Raw genomic sequence first — 19,199 nt, 5'->3', positions numbered from 1 at the left:
TCTATTCTATTCTATTCTGTTCTGTTCTGTTCTGTTCTGTTCTATTCTTCATCCCAATATTCTATTCAATTCTATTTTATACTATTTTATTCTATTTTATTCTTCATCCCAATATTCTATTCAATTCTATTTTATACCATTTTATCCTATCCTATCCTATTCTTCATTCCAATACCTATTCTATTCTATTCTATTCTATTCTATTCTATTCTATTCTATTCTATTCTATTCTATTCTATATTCTATTCTATTCCATTCCATTTCCATATATTCTCTTCTGTCTTCAATTAACTAATTTATGTTTATTTGTTTACTTATTTATTTAATTTGTATAACCACCCATCTGAACAAACGACCCTGGGTGGCTCACAATTCAAAACCATTAATACTCGAAAAACGTTTCCAAAGAATTTTTAAAAAGTGAAAATCATTAAAACAGTAAAAATAAAAAATATTAAAACGTCTAATTTGATGTGTGCCACTCATCTCACTGTTACAGTGATTTTGGGCAGCGTAGGATGTGATAAGAAGGTAAAAAGATCACACGAATCGATGAAAATCAGGGGGATTAAATACGAAGACGCCTGTCTCCTGCCTTGAGCAGAGGGGTGGAACAGAAGACCTCTAAGGTCCCTTCCCTCCTTAGGATCGGAAGCAGGGGTATTTAGAAGACAATTGTAGTGCTGGTCTGTGGCCAGCAGAGGGCAGACTGGGAAGGAGACCCTAAAATTTGTATTGGCTCACCAAGCAGGTCTTCTAAAAAAAAAAAAAATCATTTTACTCCCAAATACGGACTTTCAAAAGCAACACTTTGTTGTCAATTAAAGACAACAGCTGCAGCCCCCCCACCCTGCAAATGCTGAGCGTGGAGGTTAGAAGAATGGGAGCTTCCTGGAAGAAGGAAGGGCCAATCTCTCCTGCAGGGTTGCCAAGCAAAAGGGACCTTGGAGGTTTAACAGATGAACAGAATCGGAAGGGACCTTGTAGGACATCTAGTCCAACCCACCCCCACCCTGCCCAAGCAGGGGACCCTATGCCCTTTCTGACACAGGGCAGTCCAGTCTCTTCTTGAAAGCCTCCAGGGATGAAGCTCCCACAACTTCCGAAGGCAACTTCTGTTCCATTAGCTGATTGTTCTCATTGTCAGGAAAAATTCTCCTTATTTCCAGGTTGAATCTCTCTCCTTGGTCAGTTTCCATCCATTATTTCTTGTCTGGCCTTTGGATGCTTTGGATAATAGCTTGACCCCCTTTCTCCTCTCTGGGGCAGCCCCTCAAATATTGGAAGACTGCTCTCCTGCCTCCTCTGGTCCTTTTGTTCATTAAAATCAGATTAAAGTCAGATTAACAGAGTTGGAAGGGACCTTTGAGATCATCTAGTCCAACCCCCTGCGCTCAGATATTGGAAGACTGCTCTCCTGTCTCCCTGGTCTTTCTCTTCCCTAGACTAGCCAGGCCCAGTTCCTGCAACTGTTTTTCAGGTGTTTTAGTCCCCTAATCTTCATGGTTGCTCTTCTCTGAGATATTGGAAGATGCTATTATGTCACCCCATCCTTCTTTTCCTTAAACTAGACATGTCTTCAGTCCATCCATGGATTGCCCAGATGTCTTTCTTTCTTTCTCTCTCTTCTCTCTCTCTTTCTCATTTTTCTTTCCTTTCCTTTCTTTCTTTCCCTCTCTTCTTTCTTTCTTTTTCTTTCTCTCCTCTTTCTTTTCTTTTCTTTTCTTTTCTTTTCTTTTCTTTTCTTTTCTTTCTTCTTTCTTTCTTTCTTTCTTTCTTTCTTTCTTTCTTTCTTTCTTTCTTTCTTTCTTTCTTTCTTTCTTTCTTCTTTCTTTCTTTCTTTCTTTTGCTTTGGGAAATAGCTTGACCCCTTCCTCCTCTCTGTATTCCATTCTATTCTACTCTATTCTATTTTATATTTATTCTGTAGGTCGGTAAGTATTCTGTAAGTAGGAAGGAAGGGAGGAAAAGGGGAGAAAGGGGGGAGGGAGGGAGAAAGGAAAGGAAGGAAGAGGGGAAGAAAGAAAGAACAAAAGAGAGAGAGAGCGAAAGAAAGAGAGAGAGAAAGAATAAAGATTTTAGAGACAATTTGGAGTAGTGTTTCTCAATTTTGACAACTTTAAGATGTCTGGACTAAAATTCCCAGAATTCCCTAATGTGGCTGGAGAACTCTGGGAGTTGAACTATTTTGCAGTGGCAAAGTAGCCCCAAAAATGGCTTTTTACCTAAGAGACAAATTAAAGACAACATGAGAACAATTTTGAACACATTGGAATACTATGAAGCGCATCCAGAGAAGCAAACGGTGTTGCTCTTCCTTGACGCACAGAAGGCTACAGAGCCAAAAAGGCATTAAGAGTTGTAAATCTAATCCTGCGTAGCTTTTTCTCCGGTAGTATCACACTACTAACTAGAGCATACAAAACATTTGCTAGAGAAATTCTTGAATACAGCTCATCAGTCTGGAACCCACATTACGTATCTGATATTAACACAGTCGAGAGAGTCCAGAAATATTTCACAAGAAGAGTTCTCCACTCCTCTACTCGTTGCAGAATACCTTATGCCACCAGACTCGAAACTCTAGACCTAGAAAACCTAGAACTCTGGTCCGATCTAAGTATAGTATATAAAATCATGCATTGCAATGACTTACCTGTCAATGAATACTTCAGCTTCAACCATAATAACACAAGAGCACACAATAGATGCAAACTCAAAGTAAACCGCTCCAAACTTGATTGCAGGAAATACGACTTCAGCAACAGAGTGGTCAATGTCTGGAATCCTCTACCTGACTCTGTGGTCTCTTCCCCAAACCCCAAAAACTTTAACCTTTAAACTGTCCACCATGGACCTCACCCCATTCCTCAGAGGTCTGTAAGGGGGCATGCATAAGCGCACTAATGTGCCTACCGTCCCTGTCCTAATACTCCTTTTTATTCATAACCATTTCATGTATTCATAACTATGTTTATACGTATACCTGTTATGTAATGCTTGCTTGACAAATAAAATAAATAAATAAAAATAAAATAAAACATGAACTGGCAATTTATGCCGGCACAATTGGATGGGCTTTGGGGAAAGATTCATTAAGATGATTAAGGCAATATATTATAAACAAACCGCAAAGGTGATGATAAATGGAGATATGACTGAAAAGGTTAACAAGAAGAGTACAAGATCCTGGTCGCCATTATTATTTATATTGACACTGGAAGTATTAAATAGAAACATTAGACAAGACAAAGAGAGAAAATGTATGGAGATAAAAAAGGAAAAGTACAAATTACAAGCATTTGCAGACGACTTAGTTTTGATTTTAGAAGATCCCCAAGAAACAGGACGTAAGTTCACTAAAATAATTTGCTCTTCAGCCCTTATTCTTAACACTGGTCCGCCACAGGGTTACGTGTTGAGTCCCTTACTCTATACTCTTTATGTGCATGGCTGCATTCCCACTCACACTAGTAATACTATTGCTAAATTTGCAGGTGATACAACAGTGGTGGGACTTATCTCCGGTGTGTGTGTGTGTGTGTGTGTGTGTGTGTGTGTGTGTGTGTGTGTGTGTGTGTCTGCCTACTGAGATGAGGTGGACCAACGGTTGCTTTTGTGGTGTGGAGACAACAACTTGGTCCTCAACACCAATAAGACCAAGGAGCTGATAGGGACTATATAGAGGGAACAGATCAGACCTCCATCCCTTGCTTATCCATGGAGACCGAGTGGAGCAAGTGGCCAGTTTTAAGTTTCTGGGTGTCACCATCATAAAAGAGGACCTGACCTGGGGGGGCTCACATTGCAGCCCTGGTCAAAAGGGCCCAGCAGAGATTATACAACCTGAGGCTTCTCAGGAAACAACAAATGAATGAGAAACTGCTGGTGACCTTCTACTGCTGCACCATACAGAGCATTTTAACATACTGCACCTCTGTATGGTTTACCCATTGCACAGTGGCAGATAGGATGGCACTCCAGAGGGTTAAGGTCATTGGCCATAGGATCATGGGCTGCCCTCTCCCCTCTTTGGAAGAGCTTTAGAGCTCCTGCTGCCTTAAGAAAGTTCAAAACATCCTCAAAGATCCATCTCATCCTGGGAAGCCCCTTTTTTTGAACTATTACCACCTGGCAGACGGTACAGGACAATAATAAAAACAAGGACAAATAGGCTGAAAAACAGCTTCTATCCCAGGGCAGGAGCTCTTTTGAATTCTACTGTATAGGGCAATATTAATGCAATATCAGGGGTTTGCAATTCAATGTATAGAATGTGATGGGTGTGTGTTTATGCTTTTTTTTCCTAATCATAATGTACACTGAAGATGGTTTTTAATTTCATTGTATGAGGTGCAATGGCAATAAAGTAAACTAAAACTAAAGTTAATAAAAAAATAGAAGAGCATGGTGAAATAGCAGGATTGTAGAGAAAAATATATTAAAAAACTAAGAAAACTAGAGAAAAAAAACTAAGATTTTAGTGAAAAATATCACAGAGAAGCAGAAAAAAAGAGCTAACAACTAAGAGACTAGATATTCAGGTTACCAAGAAAGTAAAATAGGGATTCAATTAACAGCAAGATGTGTAACAATCAAGGAAGACAATTTGCTCTAATTTGATCCCCAAAAGTCTTTTACGTGGTGATTTTAGGCTATTTTTTTCTTGGTCCTCCCATATGTTTGAAACATCGATGCTGCTTTGTTTTGTTCCTGATCTGCTGCTTTTGATGTGGTTGATATCAGCTTCCACTGGGCACTAAACAAGGCACACACACACACACACACCCAGGCACCAGACTGGCCAAGGATGGGCCCCTTGTCAGATGCCAGGTGGATTTTGTGGGTGCCGGCTGGGATGCCCCTAATTTGCATTATTTTGCCAGTCTCTGGCATCCTTCGCTGCCCTGAAGATGCTGACCCTGATGACAAACGGCCAATCTACTTATAATCCTCTGTTTGTCAACATTAGCCACTGTAAGAGGTCTGGACTTCAACTCCCAGAGTTCCCCAGCCAGCACAGGGATTCTGGGAGTTTTAGCCCAGACGTCTTAAAGTTGCAGAAATTGAGAAATACTGCTCCAAATGGTCTCTAAAACCTCTTTTTCTTTTTTCTTTCTTTCTTTCTTTCTTTCTTTCTTTCTTTCTTTCTTTCTTTCTTTCTTTCTTTCTTTCTTTCTTTCTTCCTTCTTTCTTTCTCTTCCCTCCTCTCTCTTCCTTTCCTTCTCTCCTTCCCCCCCTTTCTTTTTCCTTTCTTTCCTTCCTTCTTCCTTCTCTCTCTCTGTCTCTCTTCCCTCCTCTCTCTCTTTCCTTTCCTTTCCTTTCCTTTACTCTCTCTTCCTTTCCTTTCCTTTCCTTTCCTTTCCTTCCTTCCTTTCCTTTCCTTTCCTTTCCTTTCATCTCCTTCTTCCTTCTCTCTGTTCTTCCTCCTCTCCTTCCTTTCCTTTCTTTCCTTCCTTCCTTCCTTTCCTTTCCTTTACCTCTCCTTTCCTTCCTTTCTTTTTCTTTCCTTCCTTTCCTTTTCCTTTCCTTTCCTTTCCTCCTCTCTTCCTTTCCTTTCCTTCTCCTTTCCCTTTCCTTTCCTTTCCTTTCCTTTCCTTTCCTTTCCTTTCCTTTTCCTTTCCTTTCTCCTCTCCTCTCGCCCTATTCTTTCCTCTGGAAATCCATTTCCTGTTTTGAAATCCTTCCATTCCCCTCCATTTAGGCAGAGCTGAAGAAGCTTCCCGGATGAGAATTGAAACGTCCTCAAAAATGTAAGAAAGTCCAGTTGTCTCTTGGAAAGAAAAAATAAAAAGCACTTTTGGGACAGCCACAATCTGGATGACTGAGAATCTTTACATACTTTTTTTGCAATTAAAGCTGCCTAAAGGGTGGAGGTTTTTTTTGGGGAGTGGGGGGCGGGGGGGAAATGCCTCAAAAGAAAAGAAAAAACAAAATCCTGGAAAAGATGTTCACAAGGTCAGTGCAAAAAAAAAAAAAAAAAGAATTTGGAAAATGGACGGAGGCTTGTAAAATTCCGTGCATGTGGCCACAACGGTTGCACAACCCAGAACGCAAAGTGTTTTTTTGGGCTGCGATTGGAGGTTTGACACCCAATTCTGTGGCTTTCCTGGAGAATCAAAGCAGCGGCAACCCAGACAGGCCAGAGAGGAAGGAAGAAAGGCCAAATCCACCCCCTAATCCAGCCTTGGTCCACTTCAATTAGGTTGGACTAGATGACCTCCAAGGCTCCTTCCAACTCTGTTATTATGACCGCCGCTCTTGATAATGTCAGTTCCCCAGTCGTTAAGTGAAACCTGGCTTCCCCCTTTGCGGAAAGTCACAAAAAGAGGACGGGATGAGCGTCGTAAGCAGGAAGCAGTTGCCCAGAGACTGAATGTTGATCACGGGACCAGGGGGATGCTTGCAACGGTCATAAGTGTGGGAAAAGGGGTTGTAACTGTGAAAAGCGGTCCCAAGTCACTTTTTCCAGGGCCGTTCTAACTTTGAGGCGGTCATTAAATGAACTGTTGTAATTTGAGGACTACCTGGATTGATTGAGGTATTGATGAATTTATAGTTAGGCGTTTGTTTATTTACATCCTGCCTTTATTATATGATACCTACCTAGGTATTTAATACTGCTTCCGCCTGCTCTTTTCCCCACAACAACCTTGTGAGGTGGGGTTGGACTGAAAAACGGAGTGACTGACTTTCCTGCCTCAGGCAGGACTCGAACTCCCATCTTCCTGGTGGATCGGCTCAAAGTCACCCAGCTGGTTTTTATTTTTATTTTTGGGGCTTCAGACAGGACTCGAACTCCCAGCTTCCTGATGGATCGGCTCAAAGTCACCCAGCTGGTTTTTATTTTTATTTTTGGGCTTTAGACAGGACTCGAACTCCCAGCTTCCTGATGGATTGGCTCAAAGTCACCCAGCTGGTTTTTTTATTTTTTATTTTTGGGGCTTTAGACAGGACTTGAACTCCCAGCTTCCTGGTGGATCGGCTCAAAGTCACCCAGCTGGTTTTTTTTTTTTGGGCTTTAGACAGGACTCGACCTCCCAGCTTCCTGATGGATTGGCTCAAAGTCACCCAGCTGGTTTTTTTATTTTTTATTTTTGGGGCTTTAGACAGGACTCGAACTCCCAGCTTCCTGGTGGATCGGCTCAAAGTCACCCAGCTGGTTTTTTTTTATTTTTTATTTTTGGGGCTTTAGACAGGACTCGACCTCCCAGCTTCCTGATGGATCGGCTCAAAGTCACCCAGCTGGTTTTTTTATTTTTTATTTTTGGGGCTTTAGACAGGACTCGAACTCCCAGCTTCCTGATGGATTGGCTCAAAGTCACCCAGCTGGTTTTTTTTAAATTATTATTATTTTTTGGCCCCAAACAGGATTAGAACTCACAGCCTCTTGGCGAGAGATTCGGCTCAAAATCACCCAGCCGCCTTTCATGCCCAGGAGGGCAGGCACCAAAACTCACCACCTCCCAGTTTCTAACCTCGTTGCGCCTTAACGACTAAACCCAAATGGCTGGTAGAGAAGCAGTTAGGAAGGGACCTTGAGAGGTCGTCTAGACCAGCCCAACCTCCTCCCCCTCAGGCAGGAGACCTTACATCCCTCCCCCCTCCCCGTTGAATGTTTGTCCAGTTTTTGAACTGACGTGGCACAAGCACTTTGAGAAAAGACGCGCAATCCCACCCATCCAAAGTGGTGGCAGACACCCAGAGTCCATCGGGCCGGTCTGGGCGGGGGGGGGGGGTGTGTGTTGAGGCATCTTCATCCAGCCACCACCCCCACTCCCCATTTGGGGCGGAGCCAAAAGAGACGGTGGCCTGGAGGTGGAGCTCTTGCCTCACCATCAGGAGGCTGTGAGTTCAATCCTAGGTAGAGGAACGGCCTCTCCTGCTCAGGCAGGGGGGGGGGGGTTGGACTAGATGACCTCTAAGGCACCTCCCAACTCTGTTATTCTGTGTGAAGACTTCTCTACGTCCGGCTGCACACACACACACACACACACACACACACTCGGCCCTTTTGAACTCTGCATTCCCCCCCCCGGCCGTTCCCGTTCCCGGGGAAGCGTCTTCAGAGTGGGTACGGATGGATGGCACCCAGGGATCCCCCCTGGAATCTGCGGGTCCCGGAGGGAGGAGCCCAGCCCGGGTGCTTCTTTGCAGGGTGAATGACCCAGTTAGCAATTCTTGGCTTGGCCGACCGACGTTTTGCAGGCACACTCGGAGCGTCAGGCGTGCCAAGTACATTCTGTTCCTTGGAGACCAGCCAAGCTCCCTGGGATGCTGGAAAAAGGAGGAAAGAAAGAGGCAGCTAAGGCGGGGGGGAAGCAGGGGATGATGGGCATGGCGGGAGGGAGGGGAGGGCCCGGTCTAGCCTGGGATCAGGGGTGCTGGGAGGGGAAGCACCAGGGCTAAATTTAAACCTCTGGGAAGCCGCCAAAAGCGCGAATGCAAAAGCGGCTCCGCTGAGCAAATGGAAGAGTTCCTCTGGGCGGGCTGCGAAAACCTGGCAGCTTCGGTGTCTGGGAGCCTGGGGGTGTCTGGGGGGGGCGAGTGTGGGAGGAGGAGAAATGAGGAAGAAGGAGAAAGAGAAGGAGAATTGGAGGAGGAGGAGGAGGAGGAGGAGGCAGGAGGAAGGAGGGGAAGGAGAAATTGGAGGGAGGAGGAGAAATGAAGAAGGAGGGGAAGGAGAAGGAAAATTGGAATTGAAGGAGGAGAAGGAGAAGAGGAGGAGGAGGAGAAAGAGAAGAAAGTGGAGGAGGCAAAGGGGAAAGGGGAGGAGGAGGAGAAGAAAAGAAAGGGAAGGAGAAATGGAGGAGAAGAAAAAGAAGGGAGGGAGAAAAGGAAAGTGGAGAGAGAGAAAGTGGAGAAGGAGAAATGAAGAAGGAGGGGAAGGAGAAGGAAAATTGGAATTGAAGGAGGAGAAGGAGAAAAGGAGGAGGAGGAGGAGGAGAAAGAGAAGAAAGTGGAGGAGGCAAAGGAAAGGGGGAGGAGGAGGAGAAGAAAAGAAAATGGGAAGGAGAAATGGAGGAGGAGGAGAAGAAAAGAAGGGGAAGGAGAAATGGAGGAGGAGGAGAAATAAAGGAGGAGGAGGGGAGGAGAAGGAAAATTGGAATTGAAGGAGGGAGAAGGAGAAAGAGAAGAGGAGGAGGAGGAGGAGAAAGAGAAGGGGAAAGTGGAGGAGGGAAAGGGAAAGGGGAGGAGGGGGAGGAAAGAAAGGGAGAAATGGAGGAGGAGGAGAAACAGAAGGAGAAGAAGAAAGAAGGGGAAGGAGAAATTGGAGGAGGAGGAGGAAGAAAGGACAAGGAGAGGGAGGGAGGAGGAGGAGGAGGAAAAGAAAAAAAATGGGGAGGAAGAAGAAGAAAAGAAGGGGAAGGAGAAATGGAGGAGGAAGGGAAGAAAGTGGAGAAGGAGAAATGGAGGAGGAGAAGAAAAGAAGGGGAAGGAGAAATGGGGGAGGAAGGGAAGAAAGTGGAGGAGGAGAAATGGAGGAGGAGGAGAAGAAGAAAAGAGGGAAGGAGAAATGGAGGAGGAAGAGAAGAAAGTGGAGGAGGAGAAATGGAGGAGGAGGAGAAGAAGAAAAGAAGGGGAAGGAGAAATGGAGGAGGAAGAGAAGAAAGTGGAGGAGGAGAAATGGAGGAGGAGGAGGAGAAGAAAAGAAGGGGAAGTAGAAATGGAGGAGGAGGAGGAGGCTGGGAGGTGCTGGGGATTGGTGGGGCGAGATGGCAAGGGAGCCTCCGCTTTCCCATTGGTCTTGCAAGGCCAAGGCAGCTCTGGCTGCAGAGGGGCAGCTTCCTTGCAAAAAAAGGAGGGAAGGAGGGAAGGAAAGGAGACCACTCAGTCATCTCTGCAGGGAGGGAAAGGGCACCACCCAGCTCCTGGGGTTGCAGAACAGTCTTTCTCAACTCAATTTAACAAATGTATACAAATAAAACTGTGGCAAATTTAAACTGAGTGGACTTCCACTCGCAGCAGCCCCGAGGCTGGCAAATGTCCACGCACCTGAAGGCATGCTGGCTGGCTGGGGAATCCTAGGTTGTCCAAATCCACCCACCTTAAAGCGTGGAATCTTAAAAGTTGGAAGCGATGCTTGAGGGCATCTAGTCCAACCCCCTTTGCTCAGGGCAGGGTCTGTGAAAGCATCTGGGGTGCCCCCTTGGCTGGGTCACAAAGTGGTAATGGCAAGAGGGAACCTTGCAGGTGGGGGGAGGGGCTGTTAGAATATTTTGAGATTGTCTGAGATTGTTCTTTCAAACGGATGTGCAAAATTGTGAGGTCCCTGGTGCTCTCTGAGCTTGGTGGTTTTCTTGCAGACGTTTCATGACCCAACTAGGTCATGTCATCAGTGTTAGAAGGGAGTGGGGTGTACAGGGAGGAGGAAGAAGAGGAAGAGGGGAGAAGAAGAAGAAGAAGAAGAAGAAGAAGAAGAAGAAGAAGAAGAAGAAGAAGAAGAAGAAGAAGAGAAGAAGAAGAAGAAGAGGAGGAGGAGGAGGAGGAGAGGAGGAGGGAGGAGGAGGAGGAGGAGGAGAGGAAGAGAGGAAGAGAAGAAGAAGAGGGAGGAGGAGGGAGAAGAAGAAGAGGGTGAAGGGAGAAGAAGAGGAGGAGAAGGAGAAGGAAGAAGAGGAGGAGGAGGAGGAGAAGAGAAGAAGAAGAAGAAGAAGAAGAAGAAGAAGAAGAAGAAGAAGAAGAAGAGAAGAAGAAGAAGAAGAAGAAGAAGAGGAGGAGGGAGGAGGAGGAGGGAGGAGGAGGAGAGGAAAGGAAGAAGAGGAGAAGAGAGGAGGAGAAGAGAAGAGGAAGAGGAAGAGGAAGAGGAAGAAGAAGAAGAAGAAGAAGAAGAAGAAGAAGAAGAAGAGGAGGAGGAGAGAGGAAGAAGAAGAAGAAGAGGAGGAGAAGAGGAAGAGGAGGAGAGGAGGAAGAAGAAAAGAAGAAGACGATGACTGTGGGGTCCTTGGTGCTCTTTGAGCTTGGCAGTTTTCTTGCAGACATTTTGTTACCTGACTAGGTCATATTATCAGTGTTAGAAAGGAGTGCGGTGTACAGGGAGGAGGAGGAGGAGGAGGAGGAGGAAGAAAAGAACTGTGGGACCCTTGATAATTTCTGAGCTTGGTGTTTTTCCTGCAGACCTTTCCTGACCCAACTGCCTAACACCATCAGTGTCACTGATGCGGTTACCATTGTCCCCGTTGGACACCCAAAGCCATCTGGGCGACTTTAGTCCCATCACCAGGAGCCGGTGAGTTCTAGTCCTGCCTGAGGCAGAAAAGCAGGCTGGGTGCCAGCCCTTCTTTCATAGCTCAGCCTACCTCGCAGGGCGGCTGTGGCGGCGGCGGTTGTTGCGGGAGGAAATAAGAAGCACTGAAGTCTATTTGCCACCAAACGGCAGAGGCTGGATCTGAATAGAAATCAACCACCAACCTATCCCCCCACCTTCCCCGAGAAGCCCGTGGGGGTCCCGCTTGCAATCGCCCCCACCACTGGGCCCTCCGAGGCATGCCATCTGAACCCAGAACCCAGATTTTTGGGAGTGGGGAGTGGGGGAGGTTTCTAAGTGTGAGTGTGTGTGTGTGTGTGTGTGTGTGTGTGTGTGAGTTAGGACCCAAAGGAAGACAGTGGGCAGACAGTTGCACCAACAGTGTGACAGCCGAGAAGCCAATGCCAGGCTGTGTTTCTGGTTGCTAGTTGGCAGGCGGCGGCGACGATCTTCCATTTTTCCGTAGGCTGCTCGGCGGTGCCAGCGGGAGATATGGGGCAGCTTGCCAGGGCTGGCATTCCCTGACATGCCAAGGTGGTTTTTTTTTTTTTTAATATTTATTATTTTTATTTTTATTATTATTTTTCAAGTAAAAGTTTTTTTATTTTATTTTTTAAAGACAAACACAACAACAAGCACAAACATAAAACATCAACGTAAAACCATCTTCCAAAATACAGCGTGTTCGGTTGGTACATTTCTTTCGTGCAGGGTTTAAAATAATAATTATAATTTTTTTGAAAGAGAAGGGGGAGGACGGAGAGAAAATGGCAGCATTTGGGGAAGGGGAAAAAAAGGCAAATGTTTGGCAAATATTTCCCAGCTGCTCTCTCTCCACCCCTCCTGCCAGCCGTCTGTCTTGCCATCCTACCTGCTTGGCATATGTTAATTCTGACTCAGAAAAAAAATAAAATATCTGGCTTTATTTCTTATGGATTACAGTGGAGTGGCTCCATCTTGGGGAGGGGTGTTAGAAGATGGGGTGGACTTCAACTCCCAGAATTCCCCAGCCTGCATCCTACCTGCTTTGCATATGTTAATGAGCACGGAGAACATCTGGCCTTGCTTTCTTTGGATTAGAGTTTTGAGAGTCTCAATTTTGCATATGTTAATAAGAGAAAAACCTGGCCTTGTTTTCTTGAGTTGGAGCTGAGAGTCTCCATTTTGTTTAGCTTGGAAAACGGGTTGGACTTCAACTCCCAGAATTCCCCAGCAAGCACCCTACCTGCTTTGCATAGGCTAATTGTGACTCGGAAAATCTGGCCTTGTTCCTGGGTTATAGGGCTGAGATTCTTGGACTTCAACTCCCAGAATTCCCCAGTCCACCTATCTTCTGAGACGGAGACCCTCAGCTCTAACCCGAAGAAATAAAGCCAGAATTTCCGAGTGCTCATTAACATATACAAATCAGGTCTCGGTTGTCCCAAAGGTGCTTTTATTTTCAAGAGGCAATTTTTTTCTTTGAAGACGTTTTGCTTCTCCTCCAAGAAGCTTCTTCAGTTCTGACTGGATGGGGAAGGGAAGGATTTATACTATACTGGTTGTTTGAATCCTTTTGGAGAGTCATTAAGCCACTTGGAGGTTTTATCTGTGTCCTCAGGATCACCTGAGTGGTGCAAATGGGTGTGGAGCCTTCTTGGAATTGGTGAAAGGACTGTGTGGTAGACTGGAGGTAGATGATGTCGGTGAGGCTCTATCCCCATTGGCACAAACTCAGGTGACCCTGAGGAGACAGAGGAACCTCCAAGTGGCCTCAGCGACCGTCTCAAAGGACGCAAATGAGCAGCATCGTATAAATCCTTCCATTCTCCACCACCCAGTCAGAGCTGAAGAAGCTTCTGTGAACAGATAATCAGAGTTGGAGGGGACCTTGCAGGGCATCTAGTCCAACCCCCTGCCCAAGCAGGAGACCCTACACCATTTCTGACAAATGGCAGTCCGGTCTCCTCTTAAAAACATCCAGGGATGAAACTCCCACAACTTTTGTTCCATGTGTTGATGGTTCTCCCTGTCAGAAAGTTTCTCCTTATTTCCAGGTTGAATCTCTCCTTGACCAATTTCCACCCATTATTCCTTGTCTGGCCTTTGGGGGCTTCAGAAAATAGCTTGACCCCCTTCCTCCTCCTCTCTGGGGCAGCCCCTCAACTATTGGAAGATGCTCTCCTGTCTCCCCTGGTCCTTCTCTTCCCTAGACCAGCCAGGCCCAGTTCCTGCAACCGTTCATCATATGTTTTAGTCTCCAGGCCCCTAATTGTCCTGGTTGCTCTTCTCTGCACTCTTTCTAGGTTTCAATATCTATTTTATAATGTGGTGACCACAACTGGATGCAGAAGTCTAGGTGTGGCCTTACTAAGGCTTTAGTGAGTGGTATTAGTACCTCCCTTGATCTCGATTGTATCCCTCTGTTAATACAACTTAGGATTGCATTGGCTTTTTTGGCTGCTGCTGCACATGGCTGGCTCCTATTTAGCTGCTTGTCCACTAAGACTCCAAGATCCTCTCCCAGTTCCTGCTATTGAGTCCTGGCTTTCACCCAGTCTATATGGGTCCTTTGGGTTTTTCTTGCCTAAGTGTAGGACTTTACTTTTCTCTACGTTGAATTTCATTTTGTTAGATGTGGCCCAGGGTTCTAGTCTGTCAAGATCCATCTGGATCTTGAGCCTATCTTCTTGGGTGTTGGCTATTCCTGCCAGCTTAGTCTCATCTGCAAATTTGGTAAGTTCCCCTTCTATTCCCTCCTCTAAGTCGTTAATGAAGATATTGAAGAGTCCTGGGCCTAAGACGGAACCTTGTGGCACCCCACTGCTTGCCTAAGGGTGCAAGACAACAGCTATAGGGTAGTCCTCGACTTAAAACAGCAGTTCATTTAGTGACAATGGCCCTGAAAAAAGTGACTTATGACCGTTTCCCACACTTAGTTGTGACCATTGCAGCATTCCCCAGGGTCACGTGATCCAAATCCAGAGGCCTGGCCACTGGCATGTACTTACGACGGTTGCAGTGTCCCCTTGGGGGTCACGTGATTCCCCTCTTGCGACCGTCTGAGGAGCGAAGTCAAGGAGGAAGCTTAACTCACTTAACGACCGCGTTACTCATTTAACTACTGCAACTGATTCGCTTAACCCCTGTGGCAAGGAAGGTTGTAAAATGGGACAAAATTCACTTAACAACCTTCTCACTGAGCAACGTAAAGTTTCAGCTCCCTTGTGGCCGTAACTCGAGGACTACGTGTATTAAATTGATATGCCACCTACCCTCCCTGCTTTATGGGGAAGCTAGATTGACTAATTAATTCATTAATCAGTTAGTCACTTAACTGTGTGGACTAACCTCCCAACAGCAGCGATTCACTTAGCAACCATGCCGAGAAAGGTTGTAAAGAGGAGCGGAAACTCACTTAGCAACGGTCTCGCTTCACCACGGGGGTTTTGGGCTCGGCTGTGGTCATAAGTGCAGGACTGCCAAGCCAGCATGGGAAGTGTGTGCACTGCAATTAAAGAAGCCAAGGAAGCCATGAAATGTATACTTGGCTAGTCCTCAACTTGTAACCGTTCGTTTAGCGACCATTCCAAATTACTACGGCACTGGGGAAAAAAGGGACTTATGACTGTTTTCCACACTTACGACCATTGCAGTCATGTGATCAAAATTCAGATGCCGGGCAGCCGACTTGTATTTATGACGGTCGCAGCATCCAAGTGATCCCCTTTTGACAGCTTCCCAGCAAGTAAAGTCAATGGTGTGTGTGTGTGTGGTCGGATTAGCTTAACGACCAGGTGAATCACTTAGCGACTGCCTCATTTTTTCCCATGGATGCAAGTTCCTCCCCCGCCCCCAAATCCTGGTGGAAAAAAAAAAATGCAAGGAAGGGAGATTTTTTTTAAAAAAATCCACACGGGAGACTTAACACAAATTGAAAGTGTGTCAAGAAATTTATTTGTTTGCTAACAGTTTCCAAAATAATAATAAAAATCATCATCATCATCATCATCATCTGTGGTTCTTTGGCTGGCGTTAAAGAGAAGATTTTTGAAACAGTGCACTTTTTTCCCCCTTAACAGTGGAAAACTTTGCAAAAATATCACAGGATATAAATTCAGAGGCAATTAAAAAGCATCGTAAATTCATAATCATTCAAAGAGCGACAAAAAAAAAATACACATGGGTGTGTCAAATTTTGCATAGAATAAAACGTATAGAAATGGCAGAACCTTTTTTTTTTTTTTTTTTTTGCAAAGGCACTTTTGCGTTTCCTTCAAAGTATATAATAAGGCACCATATATCCCTATTGACTATATATAAAATTATACATATATATCTATATGTGCTGGTGATCCAGGGCTTTGTGGGGCAAGAAAAATACACAGGCAAGAAGGCAAGAGATGCAAAATAAAATAAAATAATAAATGTTTTATTATTTTAGCTTTCGATATTCATGAGCTTTGCTGGAATGGCTCCTGGTTTTAAAGAGGGTGATTATTTTTTTATTTTTATTTGATTATTTGATTTTTATTTAACTTTGCATTTAAACTAAGGGGGTGCGTCCATCTGATTGGGAGGAGACCCCACCTCCTTACTCATATCACATCCTCCACCACCTCCTAAAAGCCATTCTTCACCCCCCCTTTACTCTCATAGATAACCAGAGTTGGAAGGGACCTTGTAGGTCATCTAGTCCATCCCCACTTACTCTAAAAACGGACCCTATATATAGCTTCCTTTCCAAATTGTCTTCCGACCCACAGAAACTGAGAAAACAGGACAACCATTTTTTCTGGGGGATTCCGGGAGTTGGAAGTCCACCCGTCTTAAAGTCTCCAAGGTGGAGGATCTCTGGTCTAAAAAAAAAAAAGGGGGGGGGGGATCTCCAACCAGGGCAATTTTTAAGACTTGTTGGACTTTAATTCTGGGAGTTGAAGTCCACAAGTCTTCAAAGTTGCCGGAGTTGGAGGCGTCCCTGGTGTAGGAGACCAAGGGGGAACCTGGTTGGAGAAGGTTGGCCGTTTGTGTACTAATGTATCACCTCAACCCTTAGAACTGCCCAGGGCAAGTTATGCATGGACTTCAGTTCCCAGAATTCCTCGACCGGCCATGGGAACTCCCACCCACCCCTTCAAGTTGCCAATTTTTCAAAATATGAATCTGGTTTGTTTTGCTGCTGTACAAAAATGCTTCAGAGTGAAGCTTTCCCACGGTATCCGGTTTCTTAATCTCTCGTCGTGATCCCTTCTCATCTCATTCCTCAGTTTATTGTTTCTATCAATCTTGTTTCCTGTCCCTGAGTGGCCAGACTGAGCATCCCTTCTTTCCCTCTTTCTTTCCCTTGATCATTCTACTTTCCCTCTTTCCCAAACATGTCCTCCACAAAAGTGTGGGCAAGGGATTCAAAATGAACCTCTGCTTAAATCGGGAATCTCCAAACTCGGCCACTTTAACACTTGTGGACTTCAACTCCCAGAATTCAGCCAGCCAGCCAGGCCTATTCCTTTTCCTCCCGCCCCTTGGAGCTGAGGGATTGCAGAGAAAGGGATTACAGGAGAATAAGCCGATCCCAATGGGGACACACATCGAAAAGAGACTGCAGAGAAAGGGATTACAAGAGAGTGCCGATCCCAATGGGGACACACATCGAAAAGAGACTGCAGAGAAAGGGATTACAAGAGAGTAAGCCGATCTCAATGGGGATACACATCGAAAAGAGATTGCGGAGAAAGGGATTACAAGAGAGTAAGCCGATCCCAACGGGGATCCACATCGAAAAGAGATTGCGGAGAAAGGGATTACAAGAGAGTAAGCCGATCCCAACGGGGATACACATCGAAAAGAGATTGCAGAGACAGGGATTACAAGAGAATAAGCCGATCCCAATGGGGACACACATCGAAAAGAGACTGCAGAGAAAGGGATTACAAGAGAGTAAGCCGATCCCAATGGGGACACACATCGAAAAGAGACTGCAGAGAAAGGGATTACAAGAGAGTAAGCCGATCTCAATGGGGATACACATCGAAAAGAGACTGCAGAGAAAGGGATTACAGGAGAGTAAGCCGATCTCAATGGGGACACGCATTGAAAAGAGATTGCAGAGAAAGGGATTACAAGAGAATAAGCCGAGATTGGCAGAGGAAGGAGCAGCAAAATTCATTCCAACTTTTGGTGCTGGGGAATTCTGGGAGTTGAAGTCTCTTAAAGGGGCCGCAGCTGGGAAAAAACAACAACGGGCCTTGGGAAAATTTACTACAAAACCCAGAAATAAATCCACAGAGGTAGTCCACCACTTAACAACCGTTCATTGAGCAAAGTTTCAATGGCTGTCCACTAAAAAATACGCCTTTGGTCTTTTTAGGTGCCAGCAGGGAGGGAGTGGGGGGGAATGCAGTACATTCCTTAAATGTTTCAGATAATTGCTAGGCAGCCGAAGCTGTTGGCACGCAAGATTATTACTGGAGAGTGTGATTGATGACTGTTGGCTATGGATGTGTCCGTTGGAGAATATACATCCGGGTGTGTGTGGGGGAAGACCAGGGTCAAGGGGAAATGAATGATGTATTTTAGTGTCGGCTGCACCCAGCTAACGCTCACATGGCTACTCTTAATAAATGATTTATTTTTACTCTGAGAAATGCGGCTAGAAACTCAGGATTTGAATGGGGGCAGATTTGTTGGAGGCCTGACAATGGCGCTGAAAAAAAAAGCACCTTACGACTGGTCCTCACACTTATGACCAATGTATTTCCGACGGTGGCCGTGTGCGGGGGTTTGTGTGACTGCAGGCAGCTCTCAACAAACCGAGTCAGGTTTGTTGAATGACCGCGTGGTTCGCTTAACAACGGCAGGATTCGCTTCAAAAAACAACCGCAGCGGCAAAGGCTGTAAAAATCAGGCATGGTTCATTTAACGAATGTCTTGCTTAGCAACGGGAATTCTGGCCCCTGCCCAATTCTGGCCATTAAGTCCAGGGCGACTTTCCTACGTAGGAAAATGGATGGAAGCGCATTGTGTGTTTTCTTCTGAAACTGCTTCCAATAAGAGGAAAACAGCGAGATCGTGCGAGTGAGTCCATCTGTAAAACCAGGACGCTGATTCAGGCAATTAAATCTTGTGTCTTTCTAAATTTATTTTGAGCCTGGGGGGGGGGGTGAATAAAAATGCTTTCAGCCCCCCAATTCTTATCCGTTTTCTTTGGTTTCTTTCCTTTTTAAGGCATAAAAATGTCAAAAACAGCGGAGACAATAGTAGATATCAAGAGAATTTGGATGGACAGGTATTCCTCGAATTACAGCCATTTGTTTAGTGACTGCTTGAAGTTACAATGGCGCCATAAAAAAGCGCCAGGACCATTTTTCACACTTACGACCATCGCAGCGTTCCCCCGGGGGGGGTGTCACGTGATCAAAATTCGGATGCTTGCCGACCGACTCGTAATTACGACGGTCGCTGTTTCCCGGGGTCACGTGATCCCCCTTTTGGGATTTTCTGGCAAGCAAAGTCAATGGGGAAGCCAGATTCACTTAACGACTGCGTGAGTCACTTAAGAACAGCAGTGGTTCCTTTAGGCACTGCGGCAGGAAAAAAGTTCGTAAAACAAGGCACCCTTCCCTTAGCTTCCCCCGCCTCGCCTTAGCGACGGAAATGCTGGGGTCGTAAGCCGACGGGTACCTGTAGAAATGTGCAAAACGAGCTGAAGGCTGGCCAAAGAGAAAAGGCAAAGCCTCAGGCAATGGTGGTTTAAAAGGCACAAGTCGGAAATAATATATACATATACATATACATTTATATGTATGTATGTATGTATGTATATATGTATGTATGTATGTATGTAGATAGATAGATAGATAGATAGATAGATAGATAGATAGATAGATAGATAGATAGATAGAGAAACAGAGGGAGAGAGGAAGAGGGGAAGAGAGCGGGGCGAGGGAGAGAGTGAAGGGGAGGGACCAAGAGAGAG

The sequence above is a fragment of the Notechis scutatus genome, chromosome 4 (assembly GCF_049901735.1).
Source record: "Notechis scutatus isolate UNSWTSFEM ecotype Mainland chromosome 4, rNotScu1.2, whole genome shotgun sequence".
Taxonomy (NCBI): domain Eukaryota; kingdom Metazoa; phylum Chordata; class Lepidosauria; order Squamata; family Elapidae; genus Notechis; species Notechis scutatus.
Note: the sequence above shows the minus strand (reverse complement) of the source record.